The 8174-nt window shown below is 50.5% G+C and overlaps 1 pseudogene; it reads left to right on the top strand.

The window, feature by feature from the left end:
* The first annotated feature begins 2811 nt into the window (after positions 1 to 2811).
* On the top strand, positions 2812 to 7888 carry LOC111760640 (beta-enolase pseudogene; annotated as a pseudogene).
* Positions 7889 to 8174: the final 286 nt, after the last annotated feature.

Raw genomic sequence — 8174 nt, 5'->3', positions numbered from 1 at the left:
GGCATTAGACTGAGTTGGTTAAGGCTTAATGGACCTCAGAAGAGCAGGCCGACCATTTTCCCTTGGCTTAGACAGCCCTGAGGGCAGGATTCGAACAGGACCTCAAAAGGTCTAAGGCCCCTCCAGTTTGAGAGCTGGGCATATAAGAGCCCCCTAAGACACCAAGGCCCCGAATGGCAGCTGTGCCCTAGAAACTCCAGTCTACTGAGTAATGCACTTATAGGAGGAGTCTTTGGAAGACCACCACCCAGGGCCCCTGCAGGCACTGTTCTCTGAAGTCCTAGGAAGTGCCCCCACAACTCCAAATTCTTTATTCAACAGGAAGGGAGGGGCAGCACGAAGAGAGACACTTCTCTGTGAAAACAGAAACCACATCTCCTCCTAAGTAAGCAACAAGTCGAGTCTGCTCTCCAGTGTGTTGGTCTTTCCATCACAGCCTGAGGTAAGCGCTGCTGAGCGTAGAGCAGCCCAGAATTAATCTCCCACTGTCATCAGGACTTACACCTGACAAAATCCAACATGCCTAGGTATGAGCTGCTAGAGGCAGCTTCTGGTGTGGCATGATCTGAGAAAGCTCCAAAGGCTGGCCCACCCTGAGCTATTGCCTTCCAAATTTATGAGAGGTAGGTCTCTAAGAGGCCCATGTTAGAATGTACATAGAGTGCCAGTGAGGGTTCTCAGTCCATGATCCCTAACTAACACCTCTGAACCACTAGCCTTCCTTAACCAGGCGAGAGCTTCACCAGGCAATGGAACAAAGACACTTTTTGATAGAGATAGGAGAGTCAGGGAAAGATGCAAGAAAATGAGGCCCTACGTGGAATCACCAGGTCCAGGTGGGAGGCCAGACAAAGTTTACCTCCCGCCGCAGTAATCCAGCCCTGGTTCAAACCCTGGCTCCTCCACTCACCCACTAGCTATGTGAAATTGAAAAAAGAAAAAAAGATTAACCCCTGTTTGATGGATTGAATTATGTACCCCAGTTTAGCTGGTCCTTAATCTTAATCTGCTTTCCTGGCGGTGTGAACGTACTGTGAATCTTAAAGATGCTAGTTTAAATTAAGGTGTGGCCCATCCGAATGAGCACGGGTCTTTACTGGAGGCCTTAGGAAGACAACAAACCAGAAGTCAGGAGTCAGAGAGGACCACAGGGAGAAGCCAAGTCCAAGTCAGTGGGACCCAGAAGGGTAGGACATTGCCAGGTGATGGAGCAAGACGCAAGCCAAGCAGCCCAAGGATGCGGCAGCCAGCGCCAGACCCTAGAGACTCCGGGGGGAAGTGAGCCTCGCTGATATCTTCATTTTGGACTTCTGGTCTTAAAACCATGAGCCAATAAATTCCTGCTGCTAAGCCAAAACCAGTGTGTGGGACTCATGCTAGCAACTCTGCAGTGACATCTGTGACATGGAGATGTCTCCCGCCTCACGGTGGTGGTATGAGGATTAGAAGGCCTGGTGCACACTAGATGCTCAGGCGTGGTTAGTTTCCTCTCCTGTGGGCGTTAGGTGGAGGCTTCCTCTTCTCAAGGTCTTCTGACCTCTTCAACAAGACAACTTCCGCTAGAGTTCCCGACCGCGTCATTTCTCCTCTCTCCATGACGGTTCAGGCAGCACCTGTGGGTCACTTCACCTGCAGCCTCTGGGGATGAGCTTAGGGCCTGATGCCCCTTGCCAGTGGCCCTGGGCCATGCACTGGCAGCTATCACAGCCAAATGTCATGACTAATTGTATGTATTTTTATTCCTTGAGGACTATTAAGAAGGTAACAAGGAAGGCTCTCAAAGTGCACAGACTTTTTGCAAAATGGTATTAAGATCACATTTATTTTTATGCTTCGTTGCAAGACAATTCATGATCTCTAAAGCAACAGTGAGCTGTGAATTTTCTATTTCACAGGGTGACAATGTGGAATGTTATCAACAATCTTTATGATGCTCCCACTGACCCCAAGCGCCATGCTTGGCACTAGGAAAACAGACAGGCTTAAGACATAATCCAAATCCTCTTGGTGGCTATGTCCACCAAGAGCTTAGTGGGGTAATGGAAATTTATGTGAAAAAGAGTGAAAAGTGTGCCAAGGAGCAATCGGGAAGTAACCAATGGGAAGCACAGGCAGTCGGCCTGATGGAAAGCTGAATGTGCCCTCAAGGGCTTAGAGCTGGAGGAAATCCGGTGGCTGAGAGGTACACTATAAATCAACACAGGATGGTTGGCACAGAGACAAAGTCTCCTTAAAGAGAGAAGGGCTCTGAGACAAGGAGATGGAACTGTAATCGATTGAAGGTGTTAATAGCTAAGGAAAGAATGTGTCAGTCTGATGTGCAGGTGGATTCCGAGGGAAAGTCATCTAGAAAAAATAGGAATCAGAGAGTTAACAGGAGCCAGAAAGGCAGTGATGTCCAAAGGCAGGGGAGCTGAACCCCAGGGGATATCTACGAGGGCCCATTGGGTTATGGGAAAAATAGGACTTCTGGTTATATCTATTTTTAATCTCCTTTGAAATGTCTATATACGTGCATGTTTTATAAAGTGCATAGGATGTTAGTCCAGTAGAGCACAATCTAAATAATTAGACTTTTCCATTGCAGCCCTTGATAAAATTAACCTGGGGACCACTGGTTTAGGGGACCCATCTGCATCCAATGCTTCTCTTCTAACATAGTCCTCCTAGTCCCAGGCTACCCATGGAAGAGTCCATTGTAAGCTGCAGGGCTGACGTTGGCAGTGTCTCCGCACCTGGCCCCAAACTTTCACCTGCTCAGCCTTCTGCTTGCCGCTGTCCTCTCCTCGCGCCTGGCTGGGGAGAGCCTTGATGGCGGCCATCCCTGGGTCAGTGACCTGTCCAGTTTCACTGAGTAAGTTGGTGACTAAGCCAAGAACTGTGTCAAAATCCATCATGAGTTATTCAGTCCATAGACTTAGGAGGGGAGTGCTGCCAGGGTCTGTCAAACACCTTTAAATCATTTCTGACCCACTCACCTCCTAGAGCAGGGGTTCTTAACCAGGGGTCCGTGAGCTTGAATTGAAATTCAAAAACACAGTATTCTTATCGGGACATGTTGGTGTGGGTGTGATCTATTTATTAAATAATACACAGTATAGTATGGACATAGTAAGAGGTCTGTGGTCTTCACCTGCCTGGCAAAGGGGTCTGTGGATCAAAAAGGTAAAGAACACCTGTTCTAGAGAGAATATCCCATATTAGCCTGAAAAAATTTAAGATTTAATTCAAATAGTGATTTGCCGGCATGAATGTCTTCCTTATGCCTGAGCCTCCTGACTTGCTCATTTGTCAAGCTACCACAGCCCAAATTTTGTAATTACGTGGTGTTGCATAATCAAAAACTTTCAAATGATACAAAATGTCTGCTCTAAGTCAAGGCTGTAAGTCTTAAAAATGAACCATCCTACATCATCCTGTTTCTCTTAGTGCAATTGGGCACATGTATCTGTACGGTTTTTCTTTAGTAGTCAATACACGTTTTATTAAAATTGGAGGCAAAAAATGAAGCACGGAAGAGCTAGGGAGAAGGCTGATGAGCTATGGCCCTGTAGAAAACCTTTCCTAGGGAAATCAAGGATGAAGGAAAAGTTGATACATTTATGACTGTGTTAAGTGGGACCAAGAATAAGTCCCAGTTTGGGGCCATCCTGGGTGTGTAAGGCAGGTGCAGCCAAGAAGGGGATCCAGCTTTCGTGGCACATCGCAGATCTTCCTGGGAACCAGATTCCGTACTCCCAGTGGCTATCTTCCCGTGGGATCAACACCGGATCCTGTGCTGGAAACAAGCGGCCAATCAGGAGTTCACAGCTCTGCCCATGGGCACCAGCTCCTTCTCGGAGGCCATGCACATGGGTGCTGAGCTCTACCACCACCTCAACGGGGTCATCAAGGCCCACACGGGAAGGATGCCACCAACGTGGGTGTTGGGGCGACTTCACACTGGCCGTGCTGGAGAACGAAGCCCTGGGCTGCTGAAGACGGCCACCCAGGCAGCGGGTCACCCGAACAATGTGGTGATCAGCCCAGACATGGCAGCTTCTGGGTTTGTTGGAATGGGAAGTACGACCTTGACTTTGTGTCGCCTGGTGGCCCCACGTGCTACATCACTGGGGAGAGGCTGGGGAGCTGTACAAGAGCTTCATCAAGAGCTACCCTGTGGTCAGCATCGAGGACCCCTGTAACGGAATGACTGGGCCTCATTCCTCACAGGGTTGCCAGGGCAATGAGAAGAAGGCCCGTCCACTGCAGAGGCCAACCAGGCGGGTTCAGTGACCAAATCCGCCCTCCCACAGCAGGTGATGATGAGCCACGGCCCCAGAGGGGCTGAGGACACTTTCACTGCTTACGTCGTGGTGCGGCTCAGCACAGGACAGGCGAAGATGGTGCCTCCTGCTGCTCAGAGCACCTGGTCAAATGCAACCAGCCCGTGAGGCCTGAGGAGGCCTTCGGGGACAGGCTGTCTTGGCTGGACACACGTTCTAGAGCCCGAAGGCCAAATGGGAAGCTGGAGGTCCCCGGCCCCCACTGGGTAGGCCCAGGCCCTCAGGCTCGTCCCCCTGAAATAGACACTGGTGCCAAACAAACAAAAAGGAGCGTGGGATGTTTTGGCTCAATTTGTGACACCTGTGCAAAATGCACAAACGCAGAGAATAAGAAACTTTCTGGGAAGTGGTGCTGGTGGTGGGAGGGTCAGTGGGGGGCAGTAGCCCTAGCTCTGCCGCTTCTGGCTGTGTTGGTGTGTGGCTTTACACAAGCTCTTCACGTCTTTGGCCTCAGGTGCCTCATTGATAAAATGGCATCAAAACAGCTTCCTCACCCGGCTGGTGTGTAGACGGAAGGGCAAGCTCTGTGTCTTCCATTACCAGGCTGCTATCACCAGTACCACACAACGGCTGGCGTAAACAATGGGAACTTCCTGGCTCGCAGTTTTGAGGTTAGAAGTCCAAACTCAAGATATTGGCAAGGCTTGCTCTCTCCCCGAAGTCCAGCATTCTGGTGCTGGCTGCAGGCAATCCATGTGGTTGCTTGGCTTTCCCGCCACGTGGCGACATCCTCTCCTTTCTCTCCCAGGTACCGCCCACCTCTTGCTGACTGTCCAAATTTCTTCTGCTTTAAAGGCCTCCCGTGACCAAGGCCCCCCTTCACTCAGTTGGGTCACACCTTAACTGATGATAATATCTTCAAAAGATCCTATTTATAATGGATCTGCCCCCAGAGAAATAGGAATTAAAATTAAAAACATTTTTCTCAGGTAAATAACTCAATCTACTACAGTAAGCTTTGCATTTGGTATTTAAGCTCAGGAATAGTAAAGAAATCATCTTTTTTTTTTTCATTTAAAGGTCTATGACATATGGGAGGAAAGTCTTCATCTATTTTATTAATATCTTGTTGTCAAGTAAGGTGTGGTGATATTATGAAGGACACAGTAACAGCTGATTTTTGTTTGAGGTGGGAAAAGTGGTTTCTTTTTCAATCATAGAATTACATGCGTCAGAGGAAAGAACGGGGAAGGTTTCAGCAAATAATAATTCAAATGTCTGTATAAAATTTGCAGAGAACAATGGATTTTCTTCACAAGGACTGGAAATGGCATGAGCTGTTGGCAAGAAACGAGCAGCGACATTTTTCTGCTTGATTTCTACAACAAGAACAAAAACAGGATGGCAGAAAAACGGCGCCAAGTGGAAATTCTCATTTCTTTCATTGGTGATAGAAAAACACATCAGTTTATTAAGTCTTTAAAAGCTATAACCACAGATTGCAGCAATACGACACTGTGGAGACGAGCTGGGCTGGGTTGAGCCAAACGTGTGTGGTAACCGAATGAAAAGAAGGTTCCGGTACCAAGGGCAAGAGGAAGAACACAATGAACAGATGGTTTCATCATCTTTAAAACGAGTCCGAGGACAGGTACCTCATAATTAACAGTGAAGTACAGGACGTGTCTGGCACGGAGCCTGGCAGCCCCAGCGGTCCGTGTGAGCTGGGGTAGTTTCCACCCCTCTGCCACCACCATCGGTCCTGCTGACCATGAAGCTGTCTGACCCATCTCAGCTCCCAAACCCACTGCTCCCCGCTCAGTGAGGCCAGGGCGCTCTTCCAGAACACGCATCAGGTCGGATCGGGCATCAGTGAAAACGTCGGAGCAAGGGCGTCTGTAAACCTTCTCCTCCACAAAGCACCGAGAAAACCGGCAAAGATGGCCGGAATCAACTCTTTCAAATTCTTGAAATCATGCAAAGGTTTGCAGCAACATGGGAAGCATTTATTCAAGAAAAATGGCTAAATCTCAGCAAGAACAGTGAACTCAGGCATTTCAACCAGGCCTTTTACAACTCCCCTTCTCTGGTTCCATGGTAGCCTTGAAGCAACCCCGAGACACACAATTGCAGTGAATCCGAGCAGCCCGGCAGCCACTGGAGGGGCCAGAACAAGGTTAGGGCTTGTTCTGGGGTGAATCGTGTCCCCCAAAAAGACATGTTCAACTGACCCCCCGGCCCAGGGAATGTGACTTTATTTGGAAATACAGTCTTTGAAGATGCAAGGCTGAGGTGCGACGACTCTGATAAAGGGTGGCCCTGGTCCAATATCCCTGGAGTCCTTCTAAGAAGAGGGAGGAGGGAAGCAGACGTGGAACAGGCGGCTGGGTGCCCACCTCCACACAAGAGGTCGCGGGTTTGGTTCCCGGTGCCCCCATGAGCAAGACAGTGAGACAGAAACACAGCGAGCTGGCGTGACAGGATGATGTGGCAGATGTGTGTGGCAGGATGATGCAGCAAGGTGACGCAGCGAAAGAGACCCAGCAAGATGGCGACCTGACATGACAAAGAGATGCAGCAAGCAGGGAGCGCAGGTGGCTCGGGTGACTGGGTACCTCCCAGCACTGCTGAGAAAGGGAAGACAAGTGGAGAGCAGACAGCAAGCACAGACAATGAGGGGGGAGAAATAAATAATACATCTTTTAAAAAAGAGAGTGAGAGAGAGAAAGGGGAGGAGAGCAGACACAGAGGGTCAGAGGTTCCATGCCACATCTCTGACCAAGGACACCAAGGATGGCAGGTGACCACTGCAAGTCAGGGGGAGGCAAGGAGAGTCTCGCTCACAGTTTCAGAGCGAGCATGGTCCTGCCGACACCTTGACTGGACCTCTGGGCTCCAGCAGTGGCACAATGAATCTCCATTCTTCCAAGTCACTCAGCTTGTGGTACTTTGCTCTGTCAGCCCTGGGAGCCCGAGACCGCCTCGTTCCCGCAAGCCTCCTGGGAGAACCCCTTGCCACGCTGTCTTTCTTTCACCTGGCTGGGAGGTCACCCAGTTACCAGAGTTCTATCTGGGGGCGTTTGTTGAAAACAATTCAAGGTGACTGTTCGACTTAGTGGCTGGGTGTGTCCTGGTGGCCTGGGCAGTGGACGACAGCTGGGGCAAACCACTGGCACCCAAAAAGCTTCAAAGGAAAAGCAGAGGAGGTGTCTCCCGACGCCCCAGCACCTTACTCCGCAGCAGTGCTTCCGATCTGAAAGCTTTCATTTGTCTGAACATGGCACCTCTGCAGAGCAGGGGCTCACAAACATGTGCTGAATAAAAGACCTCAGGGAGCGGGTGTAGCTCAGGGGTTGAGCACCTGCTTCCCACATATGAGGTCCCAGGTTCAATCCCAGGTACCTCCTAAAAAAAAGAAGTCCCTGGAAAAAGCGAGGCCCTCCTAAACGAGCACCATTTCCTGAACTGACTTTGACTTTATCCCAGTCCCAGTGAGGACCCTGCCCTTGGACAGTCAGTACTATAACCACACGAGCCTGTCCCTCCCAGCCCTGCTGACAGAAGCCAGCCCGCTCCTGTCTGTGCGCAAGGCCCCCTCACCTCCTGGAGACCCGCTGCTCTGAGGACCACAGGGGCAAAGCCCTGGAGACGCCGCCGAGGTGTAGAGGCCCAGTGAGGACAAACGGGGTGGGAAAGGCAAAGCCACTTCCAGGAAACATCAAATCAGTGGCAAGGAAGTGGGGCCACCGGTCACCACTCTGGGCTCAAGAGGAGAGAACACTAGCCTGAAGGAGGCGATGAAAAGGAAGTGAGAGCCCCCGCCCCGCGCCCCGCAGGAAGCAGGGCTGAGAAGGCACGCGGGCGTTGGAGAGCAATGAGGAGGGCGGGGGTGGGGGGACAGGAAGCCCG

The sequence above is a fragment of the Dasypus novemcinctus genome, chromosome 15 (genome assembly GCF_030445035.2).
Source record: "Dasypus novemcinctus isolate mDasNov1 chromosome 15, mDasNov1.1.hap2, whole genome shotgun sequence".
Taxonomy (NCBI): Eukaryota; Metazoa; Chordata; class Mammalia; order Cingulata; family Dasypodidae; genus Dasypus; species Dasypus novemcinctus.
The sequence above is the reverse complement of the archived record's forward strand: the minus strand, read 5'-3'. Positions and strand labels throughout refer to the sequence as shown.